The following is a 23,190-nucleotide window of genomic DNA, read 5'->3' as shown; positions in this document are numbered from 1 at the left end:
CCTAAACATTGACCACATGTCCATAATACATTTCCCTGCAAAAACATCATCCCAATTCACACCCGCAAGTTCTAGCCTTATAGCCTCATAATTTGCCCTTCCCCAATTAAAAATTTTCCTGTCCTCTCTGATTCTATCCTTTTCCATGATAATGCTAAAAGTCAGGGAGCGGTGATCACTGTCCCCCAGATGCTCACCCACTGACAGATCTGTGACCTGACCCGGTTCGTTACCTAATACTAGATCTAGTATGGCATTCCCCCTAGTCGGCCTGTCAACATACTGTGACAGGAATCCATCTTGGACACACTTAACAAACTCTGCCCCATCTAAGCCCTTGGAACTAAAAAAATTGACTGGGAAAAAAAATTACATATTCATTTTCACTAACCTCTAACTGATCTTAAGACAAAACATTTACTACAGTTGGACTTTAACTCAAAAAGCCTTGGAGAACTCTGGTATTCCGTGAGAGAAGCTTATCCTTGCCCTGTAAAGCAAGCTGAGGAAGCTTTAATTTCATTTCGAACAACATATCTTCATGAATCAGGACTTTCACCACTTGTAATCATTAAAACAAAAACAGTGAAATCGATTACATGTCCAACATAACTTTGTCGAAGACTATCCTATAGTTTTATGTTCTTATTCAAGCTATAAAGGAAGATTGAATAGGTTATGACTTTATTCCTTGGATTGTAGAAGATTGAGAGGAAATTTGACAGAGCTATACAAGATTATGAGGCGTATAGATAGGGTGGGCGCAGAAGAAGGGCCTGGCGATCTACTTCCGTATCTTGCTGCAAAAACCCTGTGGACAACTGAACTATCCATAGGGTCACCATGAGTCAACAACAATAGATAGGGTAAATGCAAGCAAGTTTCTTTCATTGAGGCTTGGGTTGGACCAGAGGTCATGGGTTAAGAGTGAGAAGTGGAAAATTTAAGGAACGAGGGGAAACTTCTTCACTTAGAGGGTCATGAGTGTGTGGAATGAGCTGCCATTGCAAGTGGTGCATGCGAGCTTTATTTCAATGTTTAAGAGAAGTTTGGATAGGTACATGGATGGTAAGGGTATGGAGGGCTATGGTCCAGGTGCAGATCAATGGGAGTAGGCAGTTAACATGGTTCAGCATGGACTAGATGGGCCAAAGGGTCTGTTTCTGTGCTGTAATTTTCTATAACTAAGCAACAACAGCCTTCACACTGACATGTCTTTAAAAAATAAAACTTAATTTTAACTTGCCTATATTTTAGATGTATAGGCTTATTAATGTATTAATAAAAGAGCATATATTACTATATCATAAGTTTGTTTTTAATAACTTGTTAACTGTAGTTCAATGTAATTAGTTTCTTTTGTAGTCCTGTGTATTTTATTTTATATATTTAAATACATGATTCTGAGAAGGGTCCACAGGCTTCACCAGACTGACAAAGGGGGCCATAGCATAAAAGTTAAGAACCCCCATTCTACAGATATCAAAATAGGGGTACACTCAGCTGGCTTGGGAGCAGCAGTGTGTGGGAGAGAAACAGAGTTGATGAGTCAATCTAGTGATCTTCCATCTTCAGAACGGAGAAAAGTTAAGAGATAAGTAAGTTTAGACATTCAGATTTAGTTACACATAAAACATGAAGTGAAATGTGTTGTTTGTGTTAACAACTAACATAATTCAAAGGCAGCCCACGTTCCAGCATCAACTGAGAAAATGAGGAGAAGAGAAAACCAAAAAGGAAGATTTGTGTTTCCTGGAGTGAAAGGCAGAGTAGGTTAAATGAGAAAAGGGGTGATAAAGCTCGTTGAAAGGAATGGTAGTGATGAGATAGGGAATGAAAAGGGGTGTTAATGAGACAAAGAAAGAAAGAGAAGATGTAAGTCAAAATAAAATTCAACTACAGATGCTAGAAATCTAAAGCAAATACAGAAAATGCTGGAAATACCCAGCAAGTTAGGTTTGAGATGTTCAAGAGAACGCCAGTGAACAACGCGACCAATGGCGATGTTCTGCCGACAGTTCACGAAACAACTTATTTTACTTCTTTCAAATATGATTCTAGTACTGAGCTGTGTGAGGTTAGAACCTGTGATTTACATTTTGATTGTGTGTTTTTCGGCCAACTGAGCGATCTGGCGCTTTGCTGTCTCTGAGGGAATTTGGTGAGTTGAGAGCAGAGTATGCAGCCTGAAGGCCTAGAAGCCCATGATTGACTCCATTGTTTCTCTCCAACTGAGGTGGCGAGGGTGTGAGCCCATGATCAACTCCATTGCTTCTCTCCGATTGAAGCGTGAAGCGTGGTTGTAGATGATGAAGACGAGAGCGGAGTACAGGCGGGTGTTCAAAGTCATCTGCCTCTCCCTCTCGCTAGGTACTGTCGGAGTCTTGGGATTCATGTTGCAAGGATTGATTAGCGAGACCCGTGGCTGTGGACTCATTTTGGGGTTCATGTTGCATGTATTTCTGGATTCTGGGTACTCTTTTTTGCCCTTTGATCAGGGCGATTGGTGCGGACTGGGGCACCTCAGCGAAGGCTGGCTAGCAGCATGGAGCTGAACAGAACCAAACTGAATACTCCTGGTTCAATGTTTGATGTTCTGAGTGTTGTTCATTCATTTTCTGCAATTGGCACAATTTGTTCTTTTCTGGTGTGTTGGGTTTTTGATGTTTGCTCTGAACAGGTTAGGTGGTGTTTCTTTGTTTCATGGCTGTCTGTGGGAGGATGACTCTCAGAGTGGTATTCTGTAAACACACCTTAATAACAAATTTGCTTTGACCTTGATTTGGGAAGGGAAACAGACTCTACATTTTCTTTCCACAGATGTGGGCTGGCCTGCTAAATATTTTCAGCATTTTCTGCACTTATGAATTAGGTGTGACTAAGAATCATAATTTGAAATCACTGAAGGACAATAATGTAAATATTGGAAAATCAGCACCTGCAAAATTACTCTTGCTTAACTATTTTGAATTTGGCTAATTTAAAATGTCAGTTGAAGACTCCATGTCGCTTAAAACTTCCTTGACAATTTTTTAAGAAACAGGTTTTTAGAATTTTTTGAACTCTGGCATTTGTTCTGAAATCTGTTGTTATGCGACAGCAGTACATTGCAATACATAGTAAAAAGCTGTATATTACAGAAGTGTATATATATATATATATATATTTAAAAAGTTAAATAACTAACTAATGCAAAAAGAGAAAAAAAAGTAACGAGGTAATGTTTATGGGTTCAATGTCCATTCAGAAATCGGATGGCAGAGGGGAAGAAGCTGTTCCTGTATTGTTGAGTGTGTTCCTCTTCCCTCATGGTAACAATTGAGAAGAGGGCATGACCTGGGTGATGGGGGTCCTTAATGATGAATGCCACCTTTCTGAGGCATCGCTCCTTGGATGCTGGGGAAGTTAGTGCCCATGATGGACCTGACTGAGTTTACAACTTTCTTACAGCTTATTTTAATTCTGTCCAGTCCCCCACAGCTGCTGTTATGCCTTCTTTATAACTGCATCGATATGTTGGGCCCAGGATAGATCCTCAGAGGCTGACACCCAGGAACTTGAAATTGCTCACCCTATCTACTTCTGATCCCTCAGTGAGGACTGGTGAGTTCCCTCATCTTACCCTTTCTGAAGTCCACATTCAATTATCTGATCGTACTGACATTCAGTACAGGGGTTAGATACTCATAGAAAATGAAATGGACATTATCCAATACTCCACTGTGTGAGGTTATACAAGAGCTGTTTTAGGGTGTTGACAAGCACTTCACATGCCAAGATCTTTAAGCGTATATTTTCTGGATAATTGCATTTGATTCTGCCAGATTTAGCAATATATGATGTAGGTAACCCATTTCCAGTGATTGATTATTTTTGGCTTGGCATGGCTCCATTTCACCAAAAGTGCAGCTTCCTGCAAAGTGCCATTTAAATAACAAGGCAACAATCGTTCAAAACATCAGGGCAAAATATCGAGACAGAGACAGAGAGGGAGACAGAGAGAGACTGAAGTGGGTTGACAGACTTCACGCGCACAGGATTTTAAGGGAAAAGAAAACAATAAACGCTAGGCCAAACAGGGCTGTTAACTAAAACTCTCAAATGGAAAGCTGGATGCCATCACCGCGGCTGAAAGAAACATTTAAATATAAAATGAATACCGCTAGTCTTCAGCGTCAGCCAACTCAACAGTCCACTTTCTCAGGCAAGGCTGAACACAAGCAGGCAGCATAACATTGTTGTGCTTTGCTCAAGTCTCAACAAGTGCTCCAACAACAAGAAGGGCTTAATACTGCTAGAATTAAATAATAATTAGCAGACTCGTGAATATTCATCAGCACAATTGCCAAATCTGCCACGCTGTGCTGTCAGCGGTTGTGACAGGGCCTCCTTCCCTAGGCGCAGCTCCTGAGGCGCTTCAGACCTGCACCTGCTGGAAGACCAGGGTGAGCGTCTTGTCTAAGATGTCCTTAGCAAGAACGTATGCAAGATATGCAAGAACGTTCTTCAGGACCATACCTTTACTACGTACCCAACGAGACGCCAGGAGGCGCCGCACCGTATAGACCAGGGAACCATCTTCCAATTGGGGAGGAAGGGTAGGTGGGGTGATTGGGGCCAGGGGAGAGGTAGTAACTGGCTTGAGCTGGGAAACATGGAACTGTGTGGATCTTCATTGATGCTGCGAGACAATCTATACAGGACCTTGTTGACAGCCTTTTCCACTGCAAATAGTCAAATTTGCGGCTCTCCACTTTCAGGGGAAGATCCCTTGAAGACAATCAGACCTCCTCTCCTGACCTGAAAGGCCTCACCTGCCGGACATGTTGTTTCTGGGCGCGCAGCAGAGAAGCCTTGGCTCATCTCCAGGTACGCTTGTAGTACAGAATCAGCTATTCAGCAGCAGGAACTCCTACATCAGTCTCCTGGTCATGGAAGAGCGGGGGCTGGAATCCATTCTGACATACCCATGGAGGACGACTGGAGGTTATTGGGGGCGATCTCTGCCCAAACCAATTGGGAAACTCAGAATGTGGGGTTGGAAGGCAGCGCAGGGTCGCCTCCGACTCCTGATTCACTCTCTCAGGCTGGCCATCGGATTGGGGGTGGAAACCAGACAACAGGCTGGCTGTGGCTCCTATAGAAAGTCTTCCCAAAGTGGGAACGGAACTGTGGTGCGTGATCAGACACTACTACTTGAGGGAAGCTGTGGAGCCTGAGCAAATGTTGAACCACAAGTGTGGCAGCCTCACATGCCGATGGGAGCTTTGGAAGGGCAATGAAGTGGGCAGCCTTGGAAAATCAATACACAACCACCAAAATGGTGGTGATTCCATTAGATGGGGATAGATCCCACCGAGAGCTGGGATTAGGGGCAGTGGGGCACAGGCAGCGGACATAACAGACTCGCAGGATGCTGGCGTGACATTCTGAGCACAGGTGGGACAGGCAGATACAAAGTCGTGGACATCCTGGGAGATAGATGGCCACAAACATTGTCTCTTTGTAAACTCCTGGGCCCATTGAGTTCCCAGATGTCCAGCCAGAATGGAGGAGTGACCCCGTTCCAACACTTTGGAATGCACCGCAGCAGGGACAGACAGCCGGTTGGGAGGTCCCCTACCTGGGCCTGGGTCTGACTGTTGGGCGGCCTTCACCTCTGCCTCTATTCCCCAAATCACTGGACCAGCAAGTGGGGAAGAATGGGCTCTGGATCGGCATTCTCCTCAGATCCATCGAACTGCCGGGAGAGAGCAACAGCCTTTCCATTCTTGCTGCCGGACGATAGTTGAGAGTGAATTTAAACCGAGTGAAGAACAGAGGCTTGAAGAGAGTTTAGCCTCTTTGCATCTTGAATGTAGGGGAGGTTCTTGTGATCTGTCAAGACCAAGAAAAGATGCTCTGCCCCCTCCAGCCAGTCTCACCATTCCTCCAGGGCTTCCTTGAGAGCCAGAAGTTCCCGGTTCCCAACTTCATAATTACTCTCGGCTGGAGTCAAACAACAGGAAAGAGAGGCACAAGGTACAGTCGCCTATCCACAGAGGAGAGCTGGGAGAGGGCAGCTCCAACGCTGACATCGGATCCATTCATCTCGACTACAAATGGTCATGATGGGTCTGGGTGATGCAGTAGCTCTAACTTTGAAACTGTTTGGTTGGCACTGTCTGTCCAGTGGAGTCCTGCCCAGGTCCTCCTGGTGATTGCATTTAGAGGAGCTGCACAGGAGCCGAAATTCTGGATGAAACGTCAATAAAAGTTCACAAACTCCATGAAGTGCCGTACCTGTTTGACTGCCGATGGCTTGGGCCACTCTGTAACTGTCTGAACTTTACTAGGGTCCATCTGAACACGGGATGGGGTAAGTGATAGCCCAAAGGCATCCCCTGGTCTTAATGGAACTCACATTTCTTGGGCTTGGCGTATGGGTTATTTTCGAGGAGCCATCCGAGAACCCTGTGGATATGCTGGATGTGTTCCTGAAGAGAGCGGGAATGCGTAAGGATGTCATCCAAATTCACTAACATAAGCTGGTTCAACATGTCCCTGAGCACATCGTTAACCTGGAGAACAGCAGAGGAGCTGGCAACCAAAGGGCATCAGTAGATGTGTTGAAAGCTGCCTTCCACTCAGTACGAACCAGACTTTAACCACTCTGCAGACCAATTTTGGAAAATATGGTTGCTCCCTGGAGATATCCGAATGCGGATGCCAGCGAGGGAGGAGGGTAGCGGTTCTTCACAGTGATGTTGTTCAGAGGCCGATATCGATGGAGCTTGCCATCTTTCTTGCTCAGAGAAAAGAAGCCTGCTCCTGCCAGCGAGGTTGATGGACGGATAAACCCCATGGCCAAAGCCTCCTTGATGTATTCTTCCAATGCGACCATTTCAGGACGAGAGGGGGAGCAGTGCTGGCCCCAGGGTGGACTAATGCCGGGTAAGAGGTCTATAGCACAGTCGTATGGCTGGTGTGGGGGCAGGGTAGTGGCCTTTCCTTTTACTGAAGACCTCAAGGAGATCTGCATATCCAGCTGGAATCCCCGACAGGTCCACATCCTTAGCTGACACAGGAGGGGGTTCATGGAACAGAGGGTGAGCTGGACCCAGACAGGTAGACGGCTATGCCAGTTCCCACATTTGGAGTGCTTTAAGAGACCAGTCGATCTGTGGGTTATGTTAGGATAACCAGTGGCAGTTCAGGTGAATCGAACAGATAGAAGAAGAGATCTTCACTATGGTTGCCTTCAAGTGCAAGTTGGAGGGGTGGGTGGAAAGGTGGATCTGGCCATTGCCCAGAGGTGGACCATCCAGGACTTTGATGTTGACCTTTTCTCTCAATTCCTGAGTCAGAACTCACCAGAGCCAATAAATGTTTTAGGTTCATGTGTTCGAGAGCCCCCAAAACAAGGAAGCTGTGAGCATTACACAGTTAGGGGAAACTGACTGCAGAGAGAACTAACCCATCAAAATTCCCCTCCCTGCTTTGAGAAGGAGAAGGGAAAATCGGATGTGTCAGTATTACAGTTGAACAAAGGGAACTATGGAGCTATGAGGGAGGAGCTAGCCAAAGTTCAATGGAACAATACCCTAGCAGGGAAGACAGTGGAACAACAATGGCAGGTATTTCTGGGAATAATGCAGAAGGTGCAGGATCGGTTCATTCCAAAGAGGAAGAAAGATCCTAAGGGGAGTAAGGGGTGGCCTTGGCTGACAAGGGAAGTAAAGGGCAGTATAAAAATAAAAGAGAAGAAGTATAACATAGCAAAGATGAGTGGGAAACCAGAGGACTGGGAAGCTTTTAAAGAGCAACAGAAGATAACAAAAAAGGCAATACGCCAAGAAAAAATGAGGTACGAAGGTAAACTAGCCAAGAATATAAAGGAGGATAGTAAAAGCTTCTTTAGGTATGTGACTAGCAAAAAAATAGTTAAGACCAAAATTGGGCCATTGAAGACAGAAACGGGTGAATTTATTATGGGGATCAAGGAAATGGCAGACGAGTTGAACAGGTACTTTGGATCTGTCTTCACTAGGGAAGACACAAACAATCTCCCAGATGTAATAGTGGCCAAAGGAACTAGGGTAAAGGATGAACTGAAGAAAATTTATATTAGGCAAGAAACGGTGTTGGATAGACTGTTGAGTCTGAAGGCTGATAAGTCCCCGGGACCTGATGGTCTGCATCCCAGGGTACTTAAAGAGGTGGCTCTAGAAATCGTGGATGCATTGGTAATCATTTTCCAATGTTCTATAGATTCAGGAACAGTAACCTGCTGATTGGAGGGTGGCTAATGTTGTCCCACTTTTCAAGAAAGGAGGGAGAGAGAATACAGGGAATTATAGACCGGTTAGCCTGACGTCAGTTGTGGGAAAGATGCTGAAGTCAATTATAAAAGAGGAAATTACGACACATTTGGATCACAGTAGAAGGATCAGTCCGAGTCCAAGCATGGATTTATGAAGGGAAAGTCATGCTTGACTAATCTGGAGTTTTTTGAGGATGTAACTATGAAAATGGACAAGGGAGATCCAGTGGATGTAGTGTACCTGGACTTCCAGAAAGCTTTTGATAAAGTCCCACATAGGAGATCAGCGGGCAAAATTAGGGCACATGGTATTGGGGGCAAAGTACTGACATGGATTGAAAATTGGCTGGCTGACAGGAAACAAAGAGTAGCGATTAACGGGTCCCTTTCGGAATGGCAGGCTGTGACCAGTGGGGTACCGCAAGGTTTGGTGCTCGGACCGCAGCTGTTTACAATATACATTAATGATTTAGATGAAGGGATTAAAAGTAACATTAGCAAATTTGCTGATGACACAAAGCTGGGTGGCAGTGTGAAATGTCAGGAGGATGTTATAAGAATGCAGGGTGACTTGGACAGGTTGGGTGAGTGGGCAAATGTATGGCAGATGCAGTTTAATGTGGATAAATGTGAGGTTATCCACTTTGGTGGCAAGAACAGGAAGGCAGATTACTATCTAAATGGAGTCAAGTTAGGAAAAAGGGAAATACAACGAGATCTGGGTGTTCTTGTACATCAGTCAATGAAAGCAAGCATGCAGGTACAGCAGGCAGTGAAGAAAGCTAATGGCATGCTGGCCTTTATAACAAGAGGAATTGAGTATAGGAGTAAAGAGGTCCTTCTGCAGCTGTACAGGGCCCTGGTGAGACCCCACCTGGAGTATTGTGTGCAGTTTTGGTCTCCAAATTTGAGGAAGGACATTCTTGCTATTGAGGGAGTGCAGCGTAGGTTCACAAGGTTAATTCCCGGAATGGCGGGACTGTCATATGTTGAAAGATTGGAGCGACTGGGCTTGTATACACTGGAATTTAGAAGGATGAGAGGGGATCTGATTGAAACATATAAGATTATTAAGGGATTGGACACGCTGGAGGCAGGAAGCATGTTCCCGATGATGGATGAGTCCAGAACTAGAGGCCACAGTTTAAGAATAAGGGGTAGGCCATTTAGAACAGAGATGCGGAAAAACTTTTTCACTCAGAGAGTGGTGGATATGTGGAATGCTCTGCCCCAGAAGGCAGTGGAGGCCAAGTCTCTGGATGCATTCAAGAGAGAGTTAGATAGAGCTCTTATAGATAGCGGGGTCAAGGGATATGGGGAGAGGGCAGGAACAGGGTACTGATTGTGTATGATCAGTCATGATCACAGTGAATGGTGGTGCTGGCTAGAAGGGCCGAATGGCCTACTCCTGCACCTACTGTCTATTGTCTATTGTCTATTGCTGGCGGGTATCCTCTTTTATCGGATACTTGGGACATGCCACCCAGAAATGTCCTGGATCACCACAATAGAGGCAGGAGCATGTTCTCCTGCGCCATTCTCATTCTTCCTGAGGCAGGTGCATGCACCCTCCTGGCATAGGCTCCTCCTTGCACTGGGTGCTGGGTGATGAGGGAGGGAGAGAGGATGAGGAAAGACGGTGATTAGACGGAGCGTAGGAATCTTGAGATATTCTTTCTCTGCACTACTCAGTTACCTGGTCGCCAATTCAAATAGCCAGATTAATCAGGTCATCCAGACTGTCCTGCTCGTCCCGGACAGCATATCTCACGATGGACCCCTGCATTCAGTCCATGCTGGAAGGCAGCGATGAGAGATCTCTCATTCCAACCCATCTCTACCGCAAGCGTGCAGAATTTGACTGCATAGACTCTCGCCGTTCCTCTGCCTTGGCGCAGGTCCAGGAGTCAGTGGGCAGCTTCCTGACCCCATACTGGAAGGTCAAAAACCCTCCTTAACTCTGCCACAAAATGCCCAAATGCTGGACTGCGGGGTATCCTTGCTCCCATAAGGTGTTGAACGGGCTGAGTGGAGGCCCATCTAGAAGATTGACCATTTACGCCAGTTTTCGCACATCATCACTAAAATGACCAAGCTGGGCTTGGAATGTCAGCTCGCACTGGGTATTAAAATCCCTGCAGCCATCGGGACCAGCAGAGTATCTGCCTGGTGGTGGAATCCTTGGCTCCGGTACAGACGCCAGAGTCTGTGATGGTCTGAAAGCAGAGTCCGTTCTGGACTTGGTGCGGGAGTGGGAGCAGTAGTGGCAGAGGTTGTTGGGGCAGCAGAAAAGGAGGATCTGCGAGATGCTGGGAGTGGGTCTGAAGTGGCCAGAGGCTGCTTCAGTGCGTTGGCAAGAGCACACTCTGTCAGCCGCTGTCAACTGACGGTGGCTGTCTGCTGTGAGTTCATGGACAGTGGCCGTGAGAGCGAAAATCGCAGACACTGACTCTGAATGTCTGCAGTGAGCTGTTCAACAGTTGGTGTGAGGGATGATAACTGTTCCTCCAGATGAGATTGGGCTTGTTGGTATGAGATTATCTGCCTCATTGCTTCTGTATCTTCACTCAGAATAATTGCCTGTGGCTTGTCCCCCACCTGACCAATGAACCTCAGGGCCAAGGTCAGCTGCTCACCCTTCTTTGTGTGGTCGAGACTTGCTGTCAGGATGTTCAGATATGACCCAAGTGCGGAGAGAGAGACACTGAAGTGGGTCAATAGTTCACAGACTTTAATGCGAACAGAGTTTTAAAGGAAAGGAAAACAATGAGCGCTGGGTCAAACAGGACCGTTAACCAAAACTCTCAACTGGAAATCTAGATGCCAACACTGTGACTGAAAGAGATATGTAAATATAACATGAATAGCACTAGTCATCAGCGTCAGTCAACTTAACAGTCCAATTTCGCAGGAAAGGCCAAATGCGAGCAGGCAGCGTAACATTACCACGTTTGCTCAAGTCTCAGCAAGCGCTACAATGATAAAAGGGGAGTTTTACCACCATAATGAAATAACAATTGGGTGACACATGCATATTCAGGAGCACAGTTGCTGAAGCTTCCACACTGCCAAGTCCGTGGTTGTGGCCGCTCATGACTCTGGGTCAATCCTGTCCTCGGGTGCTGTGAGTCAGTGTTTGCTTCCTGTCACTGTGTGGATTTCTTCCAGGTGCTGTGGACTGCTCTCACAACTCAAATGTGTGCACATTGGTCACTGCAAGTTGCCCCTTGAGTGTATGTGAACAGTAGAATCTGGGGGCAGTTGATAAAAAAATGATGGGAGAATCCAAAATGGGATAAATGCAGGATTAGTGCTACCAGACTTCTGAACCAATCACTTCATTCACTTCTGCTTCCCGGTAGTGCTACCGTATTCCCATAAACTTAGTTCTATTTCACCTTCTGACTCCCCTCTTACTCCTTCTCTTCTCCTCACCTGCCCCCTCAGTTGGTTTCACCTCTCACCTGCCACCTTGTACTCATTCCCTTCCCTCCACTTTCTTATTCTGGTTTCTTCTTCCTTCCTTTCCAATACCGATGAAGAGTCTCGTCCTGAAGCATCGACTGTTTATTCCTCTCCATAGATGCTGCTGAGTTCCTCCAGCATTCTGTATGCATTGTCACTTTAGCACTCCCCTTTACACAATTTTAGAAACAATCTTTGCACCATTCTACTGTGTTTTATTTAGTTATTGAGATTCTGTGTGGAATAGGCACTGTATCAGCAACCCCGGATTTAATCCCCGCCTAATCACTGGACAATTTACAATGACCAATTAACCTACCAACCAGTACATCTTTGGACTGTGGGAGGACACCAGAGCACCTGAAGGAAACCCATGCGTTCACAGGGAGAACATACAAACTCCGTACAGACAGCGGCAGGAATTGAACCCAGGTCACTGGTACTGTAAAGCACTGTGCTAATTGCTACAGTACCATGCCACGTAGCATATGGTACAATGACAATACAACTTGTCATTGTATTAATTGTCGTATTTACTATAACCATGTATACTGCTCACTAGTCTTTTGAGACTCATGCAAACAAAGAAATTCATCGCATCTTGGTGTTATGACAATAAACCATTGTATTGTGATGTTTTAATCCAAGGTTCTTTCAAAAGTCAGGAAAGAAGCACAAAACTTGTTGCTTCCTGATCATTTTATGAGATAATAGAACTAAGAAAATTGCAAACTGACCATAACAGGAGCAGAGGCTGGTAGCGGGAGGGAGAGAGAAGCAGAAAGATGGCGGAACTTCGCAGTCAGCTCTTCTTATACCCATAGATAAGGAACATTCCATTCAAATTTGCAGATAAGAGTCAACCAATCAGAGAACCCCTATTCAAATATTGCAGCACCAGAGAAGCTTCTAGAGCTTTCAAGAATGTTACAAATGTAACCACTAGGGGACAACACACTGAACAACCGCATATACATACTGTGGCCACTGGGAAACATACTAAACAATATTATGTATATAAGTAACTATAAAAATATAAGTAGGTAACGAATTGTTAAGCTGTAAAGGAAATAATCCAACAATACTAATTTGATCTTCTTTGATGGTTAGTACATTTTTTCTGGGCCAAACATCACCTTTCCATGTTGTTTGTGTCGACTATGTCTTTAAGTCACCCTGGTAGCTTACAAATGCACCATGGGCCTTTTCATTCCACAACACCAGCTACCAATGAACTGCTGTACTTCGAAAAAATCTTTTATCTGAAAAAGATGTATTTGTCATTAAGGAAGTGCAGTTAAGCATTGGAGATTTTGTTTTTGGAATAATGGTTTTGATCTATGAAGAGGAATTGAGTAGATAAGTTTCTGTTCTCCAGAGTTTAGAAGAATGAGAAGAGGTCTCACTAAAACTGACAAAATCCTTACACAGCTCATCCCAGTGGACTGGGGGAGGATGCTTCCTCTGACTAATTTTCTAGAACCAGGGGAGGCCGTTTCATTTGCTGCTAGACCATTTATGTTATGTATTTAATATTTCAGTAATATTTGAGTAATATTGTAAAAATATTGTTTGATTAAGCATTCTTTGTTTAAATATTTAATTATGGCTATATATGAAGTACGTGAATGGGATGCATTTGCACACCTCACTTAAAGTAAAAACAGATGTACACAATTTACCTCTCAACTCTGCAATTAGTTTAATGTTCAGAGTTACAAAACATAGCAGTGCAACAAGAAAGTTTAAAATCAATCTGAGATGAGTAATTATCTGTTGAAGTGCAGCAAGATGCTCCAGCATGTGTTCTTTGGAAAGGAAGAAAGGGTTAGGCTTTGACAAAAGGCAGTAAACAGACTGATTCATAAACAGTGAGTACTAGATGATAATAATCATAAATCTAAAAAGTGAAAACAGCTGACTACGTCAGAAAGATAGACCTGTTTGATTGCTCAATGGATAACTGGCTCGTGTATATTCAGCAAATTGAGCAGTACTTTGAAGCAAATGAAATAGCCAATGAGAAGCAACTGCCATTTCGCTGACTACATTGGGTTTAAAGGCATACAGTTTGCTAAGATTTTTTTTTCTTGGCAATATTTTTATTGGTTTTTTAAATTAAGAAAGCATAGTACAAAGGAGGTTTGTGTAATACATGACAAACGTAACAAATGTACAATTCACATCTATGAAAGAGATGCACCACAACTGTTTATGTGTTAGGAAAATTCACCTTCTCTATACCAATGCAGCTCTGTGGGGATAAAGGTTCTGTTTAACCCTTTTTGCTAATGCAATGATGGCTTGGAGATGGGAATTGGGAGGGGTAGGTCAGGGCAGGGAGGCAACCAAAGCATGTTTGTACTATGCATTTGCTAAGAAATTGAACTACTCCAACCAAACCAGCTGAAATGAGCTTTGTTGTTATTGTGAAAGTCATGCAGGAACATTTAGAACAGAAGCCCTTGACTGCTGCAGAACACTTGAGGTTTCATGAGCAAAATCAAAAAGAAGGGGAGTCCATTTCAGCATACATGGCTGAATTGAAGTTGTCTGAGCATTGTCAGTTCAGTGGTAGGCTTAATGAGGCACTGAGAGATTGCTTAGTTTGTGGAATCGTATAAGAAAGCATTCAAAAATGGGTCCTAACTGAAGCACAACTCACATTTAAAAGTGCGGTTCAAATAGCTGTATCAATGATACTAAGATGATACTAAGACAGGTGGCATTGTGGATAATGAAGCAGGTTTTCAAAGCTTGCAGAGAGATTTAGGCCAGTTAGAAGAATGGGCTGAAAAATGGCAGATGGAGTTTAATGCTGATAAGTGTGAGGTGCTACATTTTGGTAGGACTAATCAAAATAGGACACACATGGTAAATGGTAGGGCATTGAGGAATGGACTATTCGGCACGGACTAGAAGGGCCGAGATGGCCTGTTTCCGTGCTGTAGTTGTTATATGATTATAATGGAAACTGCCGACAGAGACGCAATTGAATTGCAGTCATGAATATAAGTGAGCCTGAACAAAATCCCAACATCCAAACAGAAACTGGTGTGACCTAACAAATTACGTTACCATTGTGGCAGGGGCTCACATAACCAGACCAATGCAGGTTTAAAGGTAAAATTTGCAGAAAATTACAACAAAGTAAGTCACATACAAAGAGCATGTCCAACAGACAAAGATAAATTACCTGTATTGGAAGAAAAAAAGATTAAAAAATCAAGTTGCAGTTTCAAAAAGAGCACTAATCCGCATGTTGTTGAAAAAAATAAATCTGATAAAGATGAGAGTGACACAGGACTGAGTGGCCTTGAGATTTATAGTGTAAAAACTAACGAGACAAGCAATATGGTTTGCACCAGAAGAGAACAGCAATTTAATTAAAATGGAATTGGACACTGGCTCGACTGTTTCAGTCTTTCCACAAAGTGAGTTTGAACAGCATTTCAAATATACTGAACTGAACTAAGAACTGGTGAAAAGATAACTCCTGTGCAATGGCATTTGTAACAGTGAAATACAACAACCAACAAGACACATTGGGCTTGTCTGTGGTAAAAAAAAACACAAAAGGGCCAGCATTGTGAGGTTGTGATTGGCTCAGCCAAGCGCAGCTTAATTGGAGATCTATCCACCATTTGCATGCCACATCCCCAGCAATAGTCAACTGAAAGGACACCCAAGTTTTGCAAAGTCCATCCAGTTCCTTATACCATTTGTGATAAAGTAGGCAGTGAGCTAGATCACATGGAGGCTGAAGGAATTCATTCCAAGGTTGCGTGGAGCCCAGGGGTAACACCAGTGGTCCAACAGTTATAAAGAATGGGTCTGTCATGATCTGTTGTGATTTTAAGAACACCATCAACCCAGTGCCAAATGTAGATCATTACTCTCTGCCTAGGGTAGATGATATCTTTGCAAACCTTTCTGAAGGGAAACACTTCAGCAAAGTGGACTTAATTGAGGCCTTCCTACAGATGGAGATGGAAGAACAGTCCAAAGTGATTCTCACCATAAACACTCACAACGGGCTTTTTTGCGATAAAAGCTTATTTCTGAAGTAGCATTCTATAATAAGTTGGAGTTTATAGCTAAAGATGAGTTATCTTCTGCTCCGTGTTTTTCTTGCAATCAGTTTTATGTTTTGGAGTTACAAAACTTGACAGCTTATGACTGAGCTGAAGAAATGTTTCTTCACTTAAGGGATGGTGAATCATTGGAATACTCTACCCAGAGGACTATGGAGGCTTAGTCATTGGGTTTGGTTAAAATAGATCTGAAGATTTATGGATGTTATAGGAAACAAGGGAATGGTGGTTGTGGAAGAACAAAGCACTGAGGTAGAGATCAGTCATGCTCTCATTGAACTGTGGAGCAGGTTTGAAGGACCATCTGGCTTAACTGCTCTCCTCTTTCTTATAGTTTCACATTCTAACAACCTCAGCACATTGCAGTCACACACCATTGCCCTGTTCTGCTAAAACAAACACCTCATGTCATTCAAGACATTAAAATAAAATGTTTCTACAATCCTATCTGTAGTAGTTATTTGGCCCAGACTGACCTTTGTTAGAAATCTGCTGTGCCTTGTCATAAGGTTCTTCTGCCAAGCTGAATGTCCCCAGCAGGCTGTTAACTTCTATGGTAGGTTAAACACTCCATCAAAAGCCCTCAAACTGAAGTTTAATGCTGGCAGTCTGGTGTGACTGTGTCTGGTGTTGACAATAAATCATTTGTTTCAATCTCAAAAGCAGTTATCTTCCTCAAACAGTAAAAATGATCAACACCTAGAACCACCAACCCACCCCTCCACATCCCCCAGCACCACTACTTTATCATTTCCTGACGGTCATACTCCTGTGCTTAGCATCACTTTATGGACATACAATCTATCTATAGAAGCTAACGTACATATTTATATTTATTGTGTTTTTTTATTATTATTGGGTTCTTTATCTTAATGTGTTTGCATGAGAGATGGAGTAACAATTATTTCATTCTCCTTTATACTTGAGTACTAGAAATGATATTAAACAATCTTGAATCAAATCAACTTTCAAAATAACACACACAAAATGCTGACAGAACTCGGCAGCCAGGCAGCATCTATGGAAAAGAGTAAACGATCGACATTTTGGGCTGAGACCCTGTTTGACTGTTTATTCTTTTCCATAGATTCTACCTGGCTTGCTGAGTTCCTCCAGCATTTTGTGTGTGTTGCTTTGATTTCCAGCAACTACATATTTTCTCGTATTTGTGCGACTTTCAAAGTTTTGTTGACTCTAACCTTGGTTTGAATTTGCACCCTGAAGTCATGGGTCATAGAAAAATACAGCATGGAGATAGGTTCTTCGGCCCATTGCGTCCCTGTTGTCCATCAACAACCAATCTACACTACAGTACTCCAAATTAACCCATTTCTCATCCACTCCACATCTTCATCAGCTCTCTCCAATATTCTACCCACTCACCTTCACAATATGCAAGTTTACTGCAAGTTCGAGTTGAACTTTATTGTCATCTGACTGTACATATATACAACCAAATGAAAAAACGTTCCTCCGGACCATGGTGCACAGATGATGCATATATCACACAAAACACATAAAACAAAATGAGCCCTTCCGTTGATCAGGGTCTACCATGGACGTTGCATCCCAGCTGTCCAGCCAGTACGCAAGCCAGGGCAGTGGGATATGGAGAGAAAGCTGTTGCCCATGTAGCAGGATCCCCCTCTCCAAGCAGCTGATGAATCCTAAGAAATGGCAGAGACCAATACAGTTTGTCACTGGCAACATTTCAGGAGTTGCCAGTCAGCATTGAACTCAACATAGGACTGCCCTAGGGACTACAGCTACAGATCTTTCCTCACAGCTTACTCCCAAAGCCTCGCCCATCAGTGGGTATCGCCATGGGGCAACAAAGGTTTGAGATCAGAGTATTCAAAGGATTGGGAAAATCAGGTTGGTGTCGGATTGCAAGAGAGGGAATTTGTTGATGGCTTTTTAGAGCAGCTTGTACTTGAGCCTACTTGGGGAAAGGCAGTCTTAGATTGAGTGTTGTGTATTAACCCAGATCTTATTAGTGAGCTTAAGGTAGAGGAACCATTCGGAGACAGTGATCATAATTTGATTGAATTCATACTGCAATTTGAGAGGGAGAAACATAAGTCAGATCACAATAGAATAAAGGGAATGACAGAGGCATGAGAGAGAAGCTTGCCCAGGAGGATTGGAGGAGGATACTGGTGGGGATGACGGCAGAGCAGAGATGGCTGAAGTTTCTGGCAATAGTTTGCAAAGCGCAGGATAGATATGTCCCACAGAAGAAGAAGTTCCCAAACACAACCATGGCTGGCAAGGGAAGTTAAGGACTGCTTAAAAGCAAAGAGAAGGTCATATAAGGTATCAAAAGTGAATGGGAAGTTGGATGATTGGGAAGCTTATAAAATCCAACAAAAGGTAACTAAAAAAGTTATAAGAAGGGAAAAGATGAAAGATGAGGGGGAACTAGCCATTAATATAAAGCAGGATAGCAAAAGTTTTCTCAGTTATATAAAGAGCAAAAGGGAGGTGAGAGTCGATATTGGACCAACTGGGGGGAGGGGGGCAGTCATTAATTGATAACCTTCCACTACCTATTAAATGCTCCTAATAACATGCAACTCAAATGACCTCCACCAACGAAGTCCCGCTCCTGGCCTCTATTGTGTTTCTCGTATTTACTGTGAATGCCTGCAAGGAAATGAATCTCAGGGTAGTACATAGTGAGATATCTGTACTTTGACGAGCTCCATCTGCCCAAAGCGACTGGTTTAAGGTACCAGTAACCTGTCCTGCTCCTGTCAGTAGAAATGGTTCCTCCGGGCTTAATAGTTAAGCCACACGTGAAGGCCAGGAGCTGAACTGGGTTGTCAGAGGCTATTTGTGGCACATGCCTTTGGGAGCATTTAGATAGATAGATAGATAGATAGATAGATAGATACTTTATTCATCCCCATGGGGAAATTCAACATTTTTTCCAATGTCCCATACACTTGTTGTAGCAAAAACTCATTACATACAATACTTAACTCAGTAATAATATGATATGCATCTAAATCACTAACTCAAAAAGCATTAATAATAGCTTTAAAAAAAGTTCTTAAGTCCTGGCAGTTGAATTGTAAAGCCTAATGGCATTGGGGAGTATTGACCTCTTCATCCTGTCTGAGGAGCATTGCATCGACAGTAACCTGTCGCTGAAACTGCTTCTCTGTCTCTGGATGGTGCTATGTAGAGGATGTTCAGGGTTTTCCATAATTGACCGTAGCCTACTCAGCGCCCTTCGCTCAGCTACCGATGTTAAACTCTCCAGTACTTTGCCCACGACAGAGCCCGCCTTCCTTATCAGCTTATTAAGACGTGAGGCGTCCTTCTTCTTAATGCTTCCTCCCCAACACGCCACCACAAAGAAGAGGGCGCTCTCAACAACTGACCTATAGAACATCTTCAGCATCTCACTGCAGACATTGAATGACGCCAACCTTCTAAGGAAGTACAGTCGACTCTGTGCCTTCCTGCACAAGGCATCTGTGTTGGCAGTCCAGTCTAGCTTCTCGTCCAACTGTACTCCCAGATACTTGTAGGTCTTAACCTGCTCCACACATTCTCCATTAATGATCACTGGCTCCATATGAGGCCTAGATCTCCTAAAGTCCACCACCATCTCCTTGGTCTTGGTGACATTGAGACGCAGGTAGTTTGAGTTGCACCATATCACAAAGTCCTGTATCAGTTTCCTATACTCCTCCTCCTGTCCATTCCTGACACACCCCACTATGGCCGTGTCATCAGCGAACTTCTGCACATGGCAGGACTCCGAGTTATATTGGAAGTCAGATGTGTACAGGGTGAACAGGACCGGAGAGAGTACGGTTCCCTGTGGCGCTCCTGTGCTGCTGACCACTGTGTCAGACCTACAGTCTCCCAACCGCACATACTGAGGTCTATCTGTCAAGTAGTCCACTATCCAATCCACCATGTGAGAGTCTACTCCCATCTCCGTTAGTAGTAAGTAGTAAGTAGTGGAAGTTTTTATCTTCACTGCCACCCCTGGTTCCTTTGGACTCATCAGATGTGTGGAGAGGGGTAGCCTGCTCTCCACATTGTACTGGCCTGGCTTGCATATCTAGACAGCTAGGATGCAATATCTATGGTCAACCCTGACCAACTGAGGCCTCAGGGAAATCTGTACTTTCATAATAAATTGACTTTGAAGATTTGAACTGGCTGCAGCTTCTCTGGACCGAGAAAGCCCAGCTTAAAGCTGCTCCACACCTCACGTCTCGGAGAGCAGCGGGGAACAAGTCAGATGTTAGGATCACAAAATGCTGACACTCTGAGAAAGGATTGTGCAGACATTTCTTTTAAAGTCACAACATCTCCAGAGAAACTTGTATCCCTGCATGGGTTTGTCAAAAAATGGACTTTGGTTACTTCGATCGGAGACCCAGCAATTTTTCTTGTTATGATAGCTGCAGTGCTTGCAATTCAGCAATATATAGAAACTAAAGTGAGCTTTAGAGGTCTGAGGATGCTTGCTCAGACTATGAGAGTTAGTCAATGGTCTCTGGCACTCAGCTTAAAAAACAAGTGATCTTTGGTGAGTGTGCTAACAATTTATTTAAGAGGATCTTCAATTCAAAAGAGCTTGTTCACTGAGCAGAGAGTCTGCTTGACACTGTCCCTCACTTAACTCTTAGTCTGTTAAGGCTAAATTCGATGAAGAGAGACAACATTTGTCACTCAGTGTTCCCTGCCAGCTGTTTTTGTCCTCTCAGTTTGATGAATTTGGATGGAATATTCTCAGTTTAGGTCTTAAACTTGGCAAATATAACCACTATAACACTGTATCCACAACTATGTAAGCCAGTTTCACGGATCATACATTTGAAATGTAGGAAATATATAGGTATGGCATCATCATACAAGACATCTTCAAGGAGTAGTGCATCAAAATGGTGGCATCCATCATTAAGGACCCCCATCACCCAGGACATGCCCTCTTCTCACTGCTACCATCAGGAAGGAGATACAGAAGCCTGAAGGCACACACTCAATGATTCAGGAACAGCTTCTTCCCCTCTTCTATCCGATTTCTGAATAGACGGTGAATTGATGGAGAATAGCTCACTACTTTTTTATTTCCCTTTTTGCACTACTATTTAACTATTTAATATTTATACTTACTGTTATTCACTTTTTTCTATTATTACAGATTGCATTGTGCTTCTACCACAAAGACAACAGATTTCTTGACATATGCCGGTGATATTAAACCAGCCTCTGGTTCTGATCCTGATCATTCTTCTTGAGCCTCGGTGACAAGCAATGTTCAATCCTGCCATTGCACTTATCCACCACCAGGTGGGGTTAGGGAAATTCAAGAAAACTGTTTCTGTCATCACTAAAGTAATGTGTTTTCCATTTTAATTTTTAAACTGCAAAAGATTTGCTTCTGTGCAAGTTAAACTGAGAGCTTTGTTTGTTGAGGGACCAGCTTGATTCTCAAAATTGGAAGTTCCAAATAGATTAGGCTGCTTCTTTATTAATTTTGATTGAAATGACATTTGGTGATTTTGCTACTTTACATGAACAATTTACATGATGATAAAAACTTCAAAATATCATAATTAATCAGTTCTGTACCTTATATTCTCAAAGGTATTTTTCCTCTTTTTTGCACTGCATGAAGTCACTTGGTTCAACAGAGGGCGCTGTGATTGAGCTTTAAGGGTGGTGTTGAACTTCTGGGCCTCAATTCCGTAAATCAGAACTACATTGAGAGGTTGGAAACTAAGTGGTGAGAATGTTGATGTTTATTGCCTGTCTCTTGTTGCATCTGTGCTGAAAGTATTTAATAGTCAAAGACATTTTGTTTGAAGTCACATATACAATGAGCCATGTTGGGTAAGGACTGTAAATTTCCTTCCACTAAATAAGTGTATGCTAATTTCATGGCTGATGTTACAGAAGCTATATATTTTTTAAATTTGTTGATTTATTTAAGTGGTTAAATTTACATTTCCCAATTACCATGGAGGGATTCCAGCTCATATCTCTGGATTAATATCTCAGACTTCTTGCTGCTAGTCCAGCAACTAAAGAGCACTGCAGCACAGAAGCAGGCCTTCCTGCCCATCTAGTCCATGCTGAACTGTTATTCTGCCTAGTTCCATTGTCTGACCCGTGGACAATAGCCCTCCACATCCCTCTTACCTGTTGTGGCTATCCAAACCTCCGTTAAATGTTTAATCGAGCCCTCATCCACCACTTGCACTAGCAGCTCATTCCACACTGTCACCACCCTCTGAGTGAAGAAACTCCCCCTCCAAGTTCCCCTAAATTATTTCACCCTTCACCCTTAACCTATGACTTCTCGTTCTAGTCTCATCCAACATCAACCCAACCTTGACGTTCTCATGGTGAATTACTGGGACAAAAGTCAGAGTGAATGTTGGCAAAAAATTATTCCTAAATAACAGAAAGAAAATGAGGTGATGTCCAAGAGAGGATTAAAATTAATACCAAGCTATGCGGTATTTCCAGACTTGGTTCCAATGATAACTGCTGATACAGTCACATCAATAAAGATGCATTTATCAATAGCTTAATATATTATATAAATTGAATGGAAAATAATTTTATTTCTTGATACAAGCTGAAGAGCAAGAGATAATAATTATATCTGTAAATATAAATAAATATGATAAATACTAAGGAACTATTTCTGGCTAGCTACATAATGGTACATGTGGTTAACTTTACTTTCAGTCTTTCTTCTCAAGCATCTGAAAGTGGTTTAATTGCTCTGAAACCAAGAAATGCCTGAACAAAAAGAAATCAATATTCCACACGTCAGTCTTTAATTAGCATTTTCCATTGTAAGTCACTAAACCACAGATGAGAAATGATGAGGTAACATGGGGCTACCTTTATTATCGATTATGATTCTATGAATGCCTTTTCACTTCTGTCTGAAAATCCCTTCCAGACCAATGCAACTAAAGCCTGGGGTAGAAAACCATCTCTTACTGTGAGCACTAAAAAGTGCACAAACATTGATTTCCTTTTGTAATGCCCACTTCATTCTGAGTTTCCATGACGACAGCACCCATCTAGAAATAATGGCCAAAGATGAATTTCACTGAAATTTTTTTAGGCTTAACTTAAATCCATCTGATACAAGTTTTAGTATTTTTATCCACTTTCCTGGAAATTATGGATTAAAGTGATCCATAACAGAAAAAACAGCTTTTAAAATGCATTAATGTGACTATTAGAGACAGGTAAGCAGCGAAAATCACTTTTTGGTATATTCAGCAAAATATCAGAGATCTTTTTTTGATAAGTTGTAAGTGAACAAGGAAATCACTG

Source organism: Hemitrygon akajei, chromosome 23, assembly GCF_048418815.1.
Source record: "Hemitrygon akajei chromosome 23, sHemAka1.3, whole genome shotgun sequence".
NCBI lineage: Eukaryota > Metazoa > Chordata > Chondrichthyes > Myliobatiformes > Dasyatidae > Hemitrygon > Hemitrygon akajei.
Note: the sequence above shows the minus strand (reverse complement) of the source record.